Below are 15,981 nucleotides of genomic sequence, written 5' to 3' on the forward strand. Positions count from 1 at the left end.
GGTGGTAATATTTGCAGATAATGCTTTCTTTTCAGTCTCGTGGAGGGATGACAGTGTGGGACCGTGCCCCCCCTTTCTCCCGGCCCTTTAAGAAGAGCGGCGGATAGATGGCATGACATCACGGGCAAAGCCGGGAACACAATGCAAAGGTCAGGCAGCCCATTGATCTGGGGGCCCCTGATAGAAAACCTGCGCATTACGGGCCCTCTCCCCACACACTGCGCCATAGAAACGACCCACAAACCCAGCCTTGTTGTCTCCCCATTCATCGGCGGCAATCAGCGGATTTACACTTTGATGTGTGGCAGAGAAATAAAACCCTTTGGAGTAGTGACCTTTATCGACGAATGGATTAAAATCCATAGCCGTCTTTCTCTCTCCTTACACTACTACATATCACGGGTACAGTCAGCCTGGCTTTCCTCTCAATGCCAAATGTTTTCTTTAGAAAGCCTTGCTTTCACGCTTTTCCCTTTGGCTTTTGTGTGCATGGCTAAAGTGAAGCATTAGTATTTTTTCATTTTCTTTAAGAGACTACGACAATGCACTCTGCCCAGCAACAGAGTGCCAGAGTCAGTCATTTACAGAGGTCTGCAACAGAGATGTTAGAAACGCTGTCACAATATGATGTCATTGGTATTTTCTAAGTGCAAGTCTAGCAAAAATGCATTATGTGTTTGACAGGCGTAGCTTTTAAAACTTAAATGGCAGACAAGGCTTAAGCCTAAAATAAACATTTGAGCTGTCTTAAGCAAGGAATAATTGACGGCGGGCCGTTGAATTATTCAACAATAAAGCATGGATGTGCACTATTTTCAAATAATTCAAAGGACCGTCAATTGTTTTGCATATTCCACTGTTACCACAGACATTGTTCTGGTGGTTATTTTAAGATATTGAACAGTTTAGTTGTGCGTGTATTGAAAATTAATGCACACCCGTGGAACATTTCTTTACCATGCAGAAAAAAACATTCAACAGGCCCGTGATATAATTGAACATAGCTAGCCGGTTGTTTTTTCCCAGGATGCACACCAGTAAAGTCTAAAGTGTGTTTATAAAAGTGATTTAAATATCCTAATTTAACTAAGGTTAGGCCTGGCTTAAACTAAGCCTTGTCTGTGAAACCAGGCCAAAATAACAGTACAAACTTTAAAAAATGTAATGGGTTTTATATAGCGGGGTGCATGATCTCTGAAAGCCAATGTTGATTTTTTTCACCTAAACAAACACGCCTCTACCCCAATAGAATCTGGACATTCTTTTGATAGACCCACCGAGTGTTGTTTTTTGTCAACCATGACGATAACGAAATGATTTCGTTGACGCACCTTTTTTATGACGATAATGCAACGATGACTAGCTAAAAATGGCTCTAAGGTAACTAAAACATGACGAGACGGAATAAAAATCATTATAAGTCTGACGTTCACAATGCATGTCATTTCTGCCTTTTAAATCGGTCTGTTTTTAGCTAAAACGTATCAGCAATTCCTATCCTTGTTTTGGATACGTCCACCACCCGGCTGCCGCCATGCCGCGCACCCGCACCAGAATTCACACAACAAGAACAACACACCTGCGGCTGTGGCAAGTTCGAAGGACCGTGGAGGTGACGCCAATAATCGGAAACGACAAAATGATTTATAGACATACTTTCAGTATAATCCATCAGAAAGAAAAACGGAATGCATATTGGGAGACAACGGTAAATGTGGCCACAAACTAGGTGGGAAGGATACCACCAACCTCAAGCGCCACCTGAAGGCTCATCACGCTGATATTTTTTGGAAGGTAACTAACAAGTCACGCTGTTAACATATCATATACATTCAATTTTACTCGACAGGCTTGTGACACATTAAATGGTAAGCTTAAGGTTTTACATGTATCTACTTGTCAAACCTAAGCCCATTTCCAATAATTTTAACCTAAATTAATTTGTTAAAGACTACTTTTTTTACTAAAATTGACTTAAACTTGACTAAAACCTTTTTGCATTTTCATCGACTAAAACTTGACTAAAACGATAGTTTTATAAAACGAAGTTTATAAGTGACTGAAATGTGATTAAAACTAAAAAGCATTTTCGTCCAAAAGACTAAGACTAAAACTAAAAGGGCTGCCAAAAACAACACTGAACCCACCCCACACATACGCAACCCAGGCAACAATGTTGGTTAGTAGACACGCCCCTTACTGCTGATTGGCTACAAGTGTGCTTGGGTACTAGGTCCGACTTCCTTTTCCAAAGTGTTTTTTCAAAAATCAAGCACCCCGCCTTCAACAAATCTGCTATTGTTTGTGATTTTTTTGTATTTTGTGAGATCTGTAAAAACTGGTCAGAAACGTTATGTGCACATATCCAAACAAATCATAATAAATTTGTTACCAAAATGACTTCATACTTGTTGAGATTTGATGTTATTCATAGTCAGCCTTACAAAACATTTACATATTTCCACCATCTCTTGCCATCTTAGTTTTGTTTATAGATTCAAATTGACCATTAAAAGATCTCTAACAAACTTATTCACTTGCAGCGTTACTCTCTCAAGCATCTCATTAAGTCCAATCATCAGAGTTAGGGATGCTAACATCATATATGTGTGTGAACTGTGTATAATTACTTTGTATATATAAATGCACACACATGCATGCTAAGGAATGTTTACATGTGTATATACATTTGTGTATTTATGTATCATTTATATTATATATAAATCAAAATACTTGTACATGCATGTGTGCATAGTTATGGACATAATTATTATACACAGTTGACGCCCATATATGATATAATCTGCTATAGATTAATCAAGATTAATTGTTATGCATCCCTTATCAGAGTATATGTCTCTGAAGTTGTGCAGACATAAAAGCATTTTCTGTTTTAGATGCTGTCAATGTGTTGCTATTCTATGTCTGTCTTCACAAAAAAGAAAACGTGTACATTTTATGCAAGAACTCCTGGTAATACAATTGAGATTATCCTGGAAATATGTTTTAAACAAAACGAACAAAGTAAGAAGACAGCAACTAGAGGACAATTCCCACAGAGCTTAAGGATTTAACCACATTCTCTATAATGAAAAGCCGTTTTGGTGGTGCTTTAACTCTATTTATCTCTGTAGAAGAAAACAAGGACCAAACTTTCCTTATTTTAGTTTTGAAGCCTTATGGGAGAGTGAGGCTTGTGGAGAAAATAGCACAAATAAGTCAGTTATCTCTGCAGAGGACCGGTTTCGAGCGCTTTCTTTATCTGTATCTCTGCGTAGCACTTTGGCTAGATGCCGTGGCTATTAGAAGCCTCTCGGATGTCTCGTAAGATACTTCCAGTGGCTGCATTGTTCTGCTGTGTTGTAAAACCAAATCTGGGCCATTTCGGACCACTGCCTGTGCCCTTGTGCTTTTAGTTTATTCTCATTTATCATAATATAATTATATAAATACAATTGCATTCAATAACAAGAAAGAAATAGTTGGAAATCCGTGTTGGCCAAAAGAACACTATGTTTGAGGTAATGGCGCAGTCAGTCAGACATCACTGATGGTCCTCCAGCACTTAATACAGCAAATACCTGCAAAGAGTCGACCTGAGAATACAGAGACCGCCCGCAGAGCTCAGGCCATCAGAATTAAAGTGCATAACTAGAGCAATTCTGCCATTTTCACCTCTCGACAAAGTACGAATGTTCTCAGCAAAGGCATTTAGTGTTAATGTCCATTAAAGCGAATGTTTCAGGGTCCTTCCTATTATACGTTGGAAGCTGAACATGTGGATTATTTTAAGTGCTTGAAAAATGCCTCCACTTTTTTGTATCATTGTTTAGGCATTAAAAGCAACCACAATCAGTGCCAACCTGATTCGTACAAATTTTACAAGTTGGCATATCCTACAAAGTCAATCGTACAAAAACGTGTGATTAGAAAAAAACCCTGTATAATGAAACCACACCCCTTACCTATACGTCGCAGAAGTGAAAGCAAATTATACAAAAATGTATGAATGTGGTTGTACAAATTCATACGAATGATCCACTTTACAAAATACGCGCAAATTGCGTCGTCATTTCTTGTTTTTGTACTTTCCTTGGCTTTGAATTTCATAAATGTTTTGTAGAAAAAACACGTACCTGTAAAAAGTTGAATCCGTATCAACATCAGGCTTTCGTTTTACTTTAACTAAACAAATTAAGTTAAATAACTTCAACTTGTTTATAAGCTATGTCAACCAGTGTTGGGGAAAGTTACTTTTAAAAGTAATGCATTACTCCTCAAAAATAACTAATGGCCATTGGTTACCTTTAATGGAAAGTAATACTTGCATTACTTTTAAGTTACTTTTGCATTACTTTTTCTTACTTGGCTGAGGCTTGATCTCTTTCAGACCTTGCAGACTGAGAAGTTCTGCATTCAAAAATTGCATAATTTCATTGCAAAAATGTCAAGCTCTGGCCTGCCATCTCCGTTTCTGACTGAAGTGCGTAATTCCACGCGACTACGTTTAGTTTAAATCAGTACATAATTTTTAAAAAATCGAATTAATTAAACTAAAAAGTAACTCACATTCTCAAATATTTAAATATTAGTGTGTACATTTATAAACTAATGCGTTACTTTACTCGTTACTTTAGAAAAGTAATATTATTACTAGGGCTGGGAAAAGATTAATCGCGATTAATCGCATACAAAATAAAAGTTATTTTTGCATAATATATGTGTGTATACTGTGTGTAATTATTGTGTATATTTAACCACACACACACATACATATATTCATGTCAGATTTTTTTATTTATATATATTTTTATTTATTTATATAAAATATAGAATATATAAAAATAATTAAATATATATACACATGTAAATGTTTCTTAAATACATACATGAATGTGTGTGTATTTATATGTACATAATAATTACACACAGCACACACTCATATATAATGCCAAAAAAATCACTTTTATTTTGTATGCGATTAATTGCGATTAATCTTTTCCCAGCCCTATTTCATAATGCACGTTACTTGTAATGCATTACCCCAGCACTGATGTCAACTTTATATTAGTAAAAAACTTAATAATAGCCTCAATTGACTTGCATAACCAATTTGATTAAACTCGCATGTAGCACTGCTGCATTTTTTTTAGTGCATTAGTTGCAATACTACTGTAGGCTGTGTTTTAAATAGTATACAACCCATTTCTGATGTAAAAATACAGATTGTTGTTCATTGATTAAAGCTTTTTCGAAATGTGTAAATGTAATGTAAAGCACTGTATCCCGTAATACACCATATCCCACAATGCATTGCTCTTGGCTTGACGTATGTCCAGCTTAATAAATATATGAATGTACAGTAATACTGCTAATAGTTCAACACCCTTAGATAAAATTGGTTAAAAATGTAATTTGACAACAAATTAGCATGCCACTGTTATGTAAATAATGCATCCTGTTTCACATACAGTACTGTTTTTAAAGTTGTACACAGTCTACTGTCTGTAGCGCGCAGTATTCAGCAGGCGTGCTAAAGCATATATTGAATTCCCAGCTTAGTCATTGTTTGTCTCTGAGGCTAGTTTTAAAACAATAGCACAGGCGTTGCGTCCCCAGGCTTTCAGGGGTTTGAAACATGAAGTAGCAAGACGTGTTTCTGCTGATGAGCATAAGAGCTACATGCTCCATTCAGACAAATGGAAGGGAAAGTACATGATGTTACACGTGGGGAAACGGCAGCGAAGGAAACATTGCCACATGAAATATTCATCTGGTATTTACTCACACACATGTTATCTCAAAACAGTCTTAGTGGCACTCGGAGAGTGCTCACATGTGATTGACGTATGCCAGGGAAATGTGTATAGATGGCGAGGAAAAGGGTTGGGAAGCATGGGGTAAAAATATGACCATGCCAAGATCTTTTCCTTTATGGCTAAATATTACAGCTGGCAAATAGGTGAAAATGTCTTCTCTTTTATAGGGGACAACACGTGGCCTTTTGTTTGGTTTAAGGTACACTGAAATCCTTTAGAGTTTAGACTTGGAGGGGTGATGATATTTTTGCACTCTTTTCAGCAGCTAAATAATTGATTTGATCTTTTAGTGCTTTTTAGAGATATTTTTCCAAGCTCTTAATCGCTCTTAATCTTTGTGTTATCTTTCCCTGCACTTATTATTTCCGCCTAACTTTTCTGTACCCTCTTTCTGCTCTAAATTTCAGCCTCTCTTACCTAATTCTGCAGCATATTTCTTTGCCACAGGAGGTGGTTATGACAAATTAGAAGTCTACAAATGTTCTGATGGTGTAAAGACTCCAGCTGTCACCGGGGAGATGGTGATCAGGTTTCCAAGCCGCATGGTCTCCTGGCGCCACAAAGAGTTCCATATGGTCATCCAAATGCTGCGCCTAAATACACACGAACACAAACATACACAGGCGAACACACACATTCACATAAACACACACACAGACGTGCACACGCTTCCCTTCACGATGCAGCGAATTTACTAAATCAAGCCATTTTGCTTCTCGGTAATACCTCTTTATGTAAACTCACATGGAAATTAGCTTTGGTCTCGCTTTCAGGATATAATAAATCAAGGAAAGATGATTAATAAAAACGAGCCTTATAAGAGAGTAAGTTACAGTAATTTAACATATGTTTGAGGTGTTTTACCTAAAACTTTCTTAAGTGTGACATCACTATAATGCACCCACTATCTTTTATAAAATTAAAGGAATATTCCATTTTCTTAAAAGAAAAATCCAGATAATTTACTCACCACCATGTCATCCAAAATCTTGATGTCTTTGTTCAGTCGAGAAGCAATTATGTTTTTTGAGGAAAACATTCCAGGATTTTGCTCATTTTAATGGACTTTAATGGACACCAACACTTAACTCAAAATATAACAGTTTTTTTTCAACGGAGTTTCAAAGGACTATAAACGATCCCAAACGAGGCATAAGGGTCTTATCTAGCGAAACGATTGTCATTTTTGACAAGAAAAATAACAAATATACACTTTAAAGCACAACTTCTCGTCTAGATCCGGTCCAGCGCGACCTAACGTAAATTCGTAGTGACGTAGGGAGGTCACGTGTCACATATATAAAACGCACATTTGCGGACCATTGTAAACAATAAACTTACACAAAGACATTAATTAGTATCAGTTGACATACAACAACGTAGGAACGGTCCTCTTTCTCAAGACTTGTAAACACTGGGGCGGAGTTTTGCGTTCGTCTTCTGTGACCTCTTGACGTCATGACGTATTGCGTGGGGTCACGCTAGCGCATCACGACCGGATTTAGACGAGAAGTTGTGCTTTAAAAGTGTATATCTGTTATTTTTATTGTCAAAAATGACAATCGTTTTGCTAGATAAGACACTTATACCTCGTTTGTTAATAGTCCTTTGAAACTCCGTTGAAAAAACTGTTAAGTGTTGAGTTCAGTATTAAATGTTGGTGTCTTTTAAAGTCCATTAAAATAAGAAAAATCCTGCAATGTTTTCCTCAAAAAACATAATTTCTTCTCGACTGAACAAAGAAAGACATCAACATTTTGGATGACATGGTGGTGAGTAAATATCTGGATTTTTCTTTTAAGAAAATGGAATATTCCTTCAAGGAAATACTATTATGAAGTTGACATGTCCTGTGGTGTGACATGTTAGATTTAATCAAAACAACATTTTGTTAATACTTTTGTAATCATGCAGCTTTAACGAACTGTTAATTGATAGACAACATGAAATATTTGTACTTTAAATGAATTTGCAAATCATTTAAAATAAACCGATGAAAGCAAGAACTTACTTTAGTAAAAAATATTCTTGAAAAATTTACCAACCCAATGTTGGGTTTAAATTAACCTATAATGGGATGTTTCAACTCTGGATCAAATATGGATTTTTTCTAGGTTTATTTAAAGCAGCGATTGGGTTTATGCATTTTACTCAACCATGGGTTAAAACAGCCCAGCATTTTTACGGTGTAATGAAATACACTTTGTTTTATACACTAATTTCACAATTATCACTATGTATATTATTATTTATACATTACTTACAGTAAATACATAACTTGCCACATTAATGTGAAATGTACAGTCACAGGTGACATTGGGATTTTATAACGCGGCTCATACACAAATCATCCAATCAGAATTTAGAAGCAGAACGATCCATTTTATAATGGAAAACTCAAATTTGTATTTCTATTTATTTCTTGAAGCTGTATTCTTGGCATGGCGATGGTCCAGCCGAGCACCAAGGCTGCCTCATCCGCTGTCATTGTGTCCCTCATTTGGGCTCTTTTGCATGTAAAAAGGAAGCAGCTACTGTAATTGCCTGCATCGCTGCAATAATGGAAGGTCGTGTGTAATTACGGCTCTGTCGTAGCCCTCAGCCATGTCTGGCCCATGCCGGCCTGTTTGAAGGGATTAGCAGCCATCAGCACAGAGATAGACAGAGTCACGCGACCCCCTGTGCATCCGGACAACAGCCTTGTGCTTTTCCGCCTAATATCAGAGAGAAAATGGAGTAACAAAATGGAGTTGGGATAAAAAGAGAGCCATATTTGACGCAAAGGAGATCGAACTGGATTGAAGGAATATGCACTGTTTGCATATTTAAAGAATTTAAAATCCCCAAAAAATAACTTTGTTTTTAGCATTTAATCGAGTACTTTATTAAAAATGAAATTGAATTAGGATGCTTAGTGCATGCTAATACTTTACACTGCAGGTCATTACAGCAGAACTTTGAGATGTCAGAGTGTTACAGTGTTGAGCTCTAGAGGACTATAATTAAACAGTGCTTGATGCTGATGTCATTACCCCAGCGTGGAGGTGGACAGTGGCCATGCCAAGGCACCTGTTGTTGTGAAGAGAGGCATCTGATATCATTACCCACCCAGCCGGATTGCCACAGTCTCCTGCTGCGGTGAGAACTGTACCAAACCCAAATCCCAATGCATAAGCTCCAACACTTACCCTGCCAGGGGAACACATGGTAAAACGGGTGGCTTTTATTTTGGAGAGTACACTTATTAATATAATTATATATACGTGGAGGTAAACATGGTGCAGGATGAGCTCACCTTTGGCAGAGGAGGAAAGCTCGTCTGAGCGATAAGTGTTCAAGGGAAGAACATGAACATTCATAAATTGTTTTGCATTTATATTTACTGTATGCTTTTAGCAGATGCTTTTATCCACATCGACTTAGAGCGCATTACAAAGTTATACATTTATTTTCTGCAAATGTGATTAAACGCACAAGCTTTTGCGGTGCTAATGCAATGCTCTACCAAAGATAATTATTAAACAGTCCCTCCAGAAAAACGTGATTGTGCGATCGCGCGATATATTGCATAATCAGCCAAAGTCCGCATATTTATGCGGGGCTGCATTTTTTCCAAATACGACGCACTTTCGCTGCATTAATTACATATTTCTGCGCACAAAATATGCGGGGCTTGCATGATTTCATAATCTCCGCATTTTCGTAGCACAAAGTCACATATATATTAGCAGAAAGTTGAAAAATGTTGCATTTACTTCCCAAAAGCGCAGCCGTGTCCTCTATTGCCATGAGAACGTTATGAAGTGACGTGATTATGTGAATTGAACATCATTGCAGCTTTTGCAAGTTTCCGCAGTTTTTGCAAGTTCCGCAATTTTCGCAAATTCCCGCAATTCCATCGCATAAATATCCCGCATATTACATCGCATTTTTTAAGAAAACGTGCCGCAAAATCGAGGATTTTTGCGCGCAACAATCACAAAAAAACTCCGCGTTTTCTGGAAGGACTGATTAAAGAGTAACTAAACCCTAAACCAACTTTTTTTAGTTAATGTTCTGTAAGAATGGGGCTTTATTAGTGCTGTTCATTGATTGAGTAACTTTTTTGACATTTGGGTATAAAGTGTTTCAATGCTACAATATATATTATAAAAATATCTGAGTGCTGCCCTCTTCAGGTTGAACGGTGGTTACTGCAGTTGAATTTGCCTGTTGAATGTTGCGGTACTGTGTGACGTAAGCGGTACGATCCTACGTAAGCAGGTTCAAGCTCACCACGCCCTTGTTACGATCCCACCACACACTTGGTACGAGCTCAGTTCGTCCCCTCTCCGTTAGGGTCTGCCCACTTTTCTTGCGTTTTTCAAATATTGTGGGTGGAGTCAGGCTCTGACCAGGGATTTAGTTAGTCTTTAAGTATTTACAATGTTAAATACTTTAGTTTTTGATTAGGTATGTTTTTAGGTATGTAATTTACATTGGCATTGATGACATTTCATTAGTAACTTGACAAACTAGGTTTTCAAAGTAGCTTCCCAAACTCTACTCTCCAAACCAGACTGATCTCACGGAAAGTCGTGTTATAGTCACCAAAAAATCTGATTAGTTTATTTGTGTCCATGGCATGAAATCCATTTTTTTTCGTGTCTTGAGAACAAATTTCTTTTCCGTGCCATTTGCACAAATTTATATAAATATTTTTTGTGTCCATGGCACGACTTTCTTGTTCGTTTCATTTTATGTGTTGTTTTCTCATTGTTTTTTCCTATTTTCTTACCATTGTTGCTTGGGGTTAGAATCACTTTCTGTTACATTTTTAGACATCCTAACCCAAACCCCAACTCCAGATGAGAATAGTTTTAAAAGCAGATGAAAAACAAGTAGAAACAAATACATAAAAGTATATCCTAATACATAAAATGACATGAAAAAAAAAGTTGTGCCACGGACATGAAAAACTAATTATAGAAATTCCTGCTGAGTCCACCAAAAGGATCTCCGTGCTCAACACTGTTCGACTGTTCAACTGTAATTTCTACAGTTACTTACCACAAAATGCCCAGTAAAATACCATAATTTTCTTTTCCAGTCCATTACTGTAATATGCATTGGATTATGGGTATTAACATTTAATTTACAGTGATTTACTGTATGTTTTGAATTTGCGGTAGACTGCTGTAAAACAACAGCAGTAGTGCTACTGTAGTTGAATAAAACAGTGTTTTAAAAGCATATAAAATGGAAAGTAAAATATATCTATGAAATGAAATAAATTTTATTTGTTATGCTTTTAGCAGTGAAGCAAATTTTAAAATGTGAATTGTTTTTCAGCAGTGTAAATAATTTATTGAGAATTGTAGATAGAAACAAGAAAGAGATTATGGATAAATGCTTGACCGTCAGATTTGAATTTGACCTCAAGACTTCAAAACACTAGTGACGCCAAGATTTCGCTCCTCAGAGTGTTGGGAGAGTGACAGAAGAGGCTACTTGGGGAGTGTAGCGAGTTACTTTTACTAAGTGACTCTGTGGCACTGTGGTTGTGTAACGGACCTACGACACGGTTTTGATTCCCCTTTAAGGCAATATATTTTTTAAAACTAGGTTTCAGTAAGGTTATTTTACTGCGAAATGGAACTGCGGTAAAGGCATCATACTGTTAAAAACATGTACATTGAGTTTCTGCATATATACAATAAAAAGTCTAACAGTGAAGGCTAAAAAAGCTGAATTTTGTTCACAAATCCTTTAAAATTGTCCATATCACCTACAGTATGACAATTGATACAGTGGAGTTGCAGTCTATATAATATTGTTAATATTGTTTTCTTTGGATTTCTTTCTTTGGCCACATGCACAGTGAAGCTAAATTCCATTGAACTGGAATTGAACTGAACAGATAGTTGTTAATGATGACATCATTAATGTGCACTCTCTTGCTAGGTGGCTAGTTGACTTGACAAGATGGCAAAGAGAGGTGTGTGGAGTGACAAGAAGACCCAACTGTTGATTGCAATTTGAGCTGGGAAAGGGATTCACAAGGATGGAATGACAAAAAATGGACAGTTCCAATTACTTTTAAATAAAAAAGGAGTTTAATTAATAAAAGGTATAATGCTACCCACATGAAAAATACTATAGTATACTACAGAAGTATTTACTAGAGCAGTGGTATTTACTAGAGCAGTGGAGCCTGTTTCTGGAGATATACTTTAGATCCAACCCTGCTTAAGCACACCTGCCTCTAATTTTTAGGAAGCCACGAAAAGCTTGATTAGTAGGTACATGTGTGTTTGACTGGGGTAGGAGGTGAACTCTGCAGGAAAGTAGATATCAAGGAACAGGTCTGGTGACAACTAAGGTTCAACACACTATAGCATTTCAGAATATTACTATAGTTTCCTATAATAGTTTTACTATTGTATTTTCCATGTGTGTAATTTTGATTTCATGGCTTAAATAACACTTCAGCATATATAATTCATAGCTGAGACACCAAACCGGTGCTATGGTGATCAGTGTCCTCCACAGCAATGGAGTCATAGGCTGTTTCTCAATATGTGTTCTTCAGCGATCTTGCATCCTCGTGTTCACCGGCGAAGTTCAATTCCAATTCTCAAGAACGCAAGTACAGAGGACGCATAAAAATGTGTTCTTGATATCGAGGATGCATCCAGTGCAGACTTGCACGCTAAAATCTGGGGAGGTCAGGTGACCAACAGGAAGATCGCACACATCTCAATTCTCACAAGTGCGTTCTGTGTTCTCGCGGCCTTCTGAGTTCGTTCTTCCAAGGTCGCCTGGCAAGACCAATCTTCACGAGAACACAAGTCCGTTCTTTGCGTTCTTGGAATTGAGAAACAGCCATAGGCTTGACTACATACACTACACAATCTACAAGTGGTTGCTACTCATAATACTTTGTGTGCACATTTGTGCAGTTGCAAAAAAAAAAACATATCAAATCAAAGTGATATATAATAAATAAAAACCATTGCTTATTAAGAAGAAATATGTAATACATAGATCTAAAAAGCGTAAAATTGTTTCATACTTGTACTATTTTGTAGTCTTGATCACTGTACGTACTGTACTTATTTACTTAGTTTAATAATTGAGGCATTCTGCTAACAACGGTGTCATAAAATGTCATGGGCCGTGGGAAAACATTTTGATGGGCCCCCAGTCCATTGAAAACCATGTAAAGGATTTTTGTGCGCCCCCTCATCACAGTTTCCCGATGACGGCCCTGGCTTCAGATACAAACTTGTCATTGTGTCTGATGTTTTAATATGACAAACTGAGCTGAGGGCGATGAACCAATTATCATACTATCAGAACCGCTGAATAATTGACCACATGTGGTTGTTGTGGATAAAGGACGATGTGATGTTGTGGATCTAGGCTAGCAGACACAATTTTGTAGGTTTGAGCCTGCAAGGGATGAATATTTTCCTCTCAAACTATTTCCCAAAGTATCTAAGACAACAGTAATTTGATTTGCGAGTGTGACTGATCTTGTCATCTTGAACCAAGCACAGTGATATAAAACGGAGGGCCAGTTTCCCGGACATAGCTTAAGTCTATTCCAAGACTAAAAAAGCTTGTTTGATTTGTCCTAACTGAAAACAGCTTGCACTGACACACTTTAATATACAGTATTTATATATCAGTGCCAAAGTTTTGTCTCAAGATGCACACCAGTATTGTTTTTGTAAGGTATGTTTGTTAAAACTACTTAAATGCTCCAATATATCTAAGGCATAGTCCTGGATTAAACAAATCCCTGTCCGGGAAACTGCTACTGAATGAAAGTGTTCGACAAGTCCAAAAGACTAGTTAGACGGTTATTTTTTATCTTATGCAAATGAAAAATGTCATTCAGCATGAGCCGTCTTTCTATTGCTGTGTTGACTGACTGCACAGATCCCCTTGGTAGATTTAAGCAACATGCATTGTCAAAAATGATAGAAAACCATCTTGTCCATTCACATATAGTGTAGGCTAACTACCTCATAAGTTTTGGGGTATTTTGGTAACATTTGAAAACAAGTGATAGTATGCAGTATAGTGCAGTTTTTGATAACATACATTGGGCTCATTGATTATTCACTTGTAAAGATGCATTACATATATTTATACCACATGCTTTATTCTGATTGAGAAATGTTCCACAGGTATGCATTATTTTTTTATAAACGCACACCTGATCTGTCAAATGTCTTAAAATAACCACCCAATGCATGTAGTTACCCTTGGTATCAGCAAAGTAATTGAATAATGGACAGCCGCTGTCTAACAGCATTACCACCACACTGTAAAAAAAATTGCTGCCTTAAATTTTTTTGTTTAAAGTAATTCAGTTTTACAAGTAATTTCAATTTACTTGACTAGAGATTAATTGTTATAAATTATAAAATGTTATTGAAATATTTAAACTTCATTTTATAAGTTGTAGCAACTCATCTCTTGTCAAGATAAATAATAATAAGTTGAATCAGTTAATTAAACAAAAATAATAAGGCAGCAAATAATTTTTTACAGTGCATTATTTTAGAATAATTTAACAGCCTGTCGTCAATTATTCCTTATATATGTGTTACAGGTGTTACAGGTTATTATAAAAAGTAGAATATAAAATGCAGCTGACAAAATTTTTCATGTTGGACAATTTGTGTATGGGTTTTTCTCAGATTAAGGGCCAAATTGGGTTGCTGCAATTTCGAAAATTAAAATTCCAAATTTGACTAATTGGTATACATCAAATTATCAGTCCTTAAAGGAATATTCAATTTTCTTAAAAGAAAAATCCAGATAATTTACTCACCACCATCTCATCCAAAATGTTGATGTCTTTCTTTGTTCAGTCGAGAAGAAATTATGTTTTTTGAAGAAAACATTGCCGGATTTTTCTCATTTTAATGGATTTTAGACACCAACAATTAACACTTAACTCAACACTTAACAGTTTTTTTTCAACGGAGTTTCAAAGGACTATAAACAATCCCAAACGAGGCATAAGGGTCTTATCTAGCAAAACTATTGTCATTTTTGACAAGAAAAATAAAAAATATGCTCTTTTAAACCAATTTATATTGAACTTAATGAGATTTTTACTTGCAAGATGAATTACTGTATAGTCATTTACGTATCTACATTTCTGATTCATCAATCAACCCTGGCTTGGAATATAAGCTTATTTTAAATGAATGCCATATATAAAAACATAATTTAGACATTGTCAGAAAAGTTTAATTTTAGGATGCCTTTGTTATTTATACATAATTTATTGGCAAAAATATGCATGGTACTGGTAATGACTGTGCTGGTAATGACATTTGTGTAAAAAACTAGCTCTACTAGCGAAAATGATGACTAAGCAAGTGTAGCTAGCTTTCTACATGTAATGTACACCATTTTAACTATTAAAGTGATACAGAAATACAGAAATACAACACATATGGTAATGGCGCACAATAAGTGTACATGCCCAACACTACTTTTCTGGACATCAAGGCATCAGTCTTGCAGCTTGAAACCCATGTGCTCCACTATGTCCCTAGGTTACCATGGCTACCAAATATTTTTGATGAAAAAACAGTAGGAAAGTCCCTTTATGCAGAGCGTGTTGGTAATGACAGCTAAACCATGGGACAGGTTTAAGCAAAATAAAGTACAAAATGCATATATGTGCTTAATCTGTGCATGTAGTTTATTCGTTCAAGTAACATTTAATTCATATGCATATTTTTTTTTATTAATTTGTGATAAGATATGGCATGACGTGTAAAAACTCTGGTGAAGGACAACACCAAAACACAGATATTGTACCACAAAACACCAATAAAATGTGTTAAAATGATAAGTAAGAGCAGCCATAAAAAAGTCTAGGCTTGTTTTTGTTTATACTAATTAATGGTGCTAAAATTTATTAGATTTAATTAGTTTTTAATAGAATTACACCCTGTGGACATAAATAGGCCCGAATTCTGGGAAATACCCGTATATAGGAATCCAGAAAGCAATTTTGCATTTAAAATACATCTTATAGTTGGGCAAACACAACTCAAGGCAAGCTAAAACAAGGCAAAACAAATTCTGTCAGTGAAAATTTTATAGACGTCTAACCATAGCCCAAAACTAAATGAGATAAACTAAATGA

This window comes from Misgurnus anguillicaudatus, chromosome 25 (genome assembly GCF_027580225.2).
Source record: "Misgurnus anguillicaudatus chromosome 25, ASM2758022v2, whole genome shotgun sequence".
Taxonomy (NCBI): domain Eukaryota; kingdom Metazoa; phylum Chordata; class Actinopteri; order Cypriniformes; family Cobitidae; genus Misgurnus; species Misgurnus anguillicaudatus.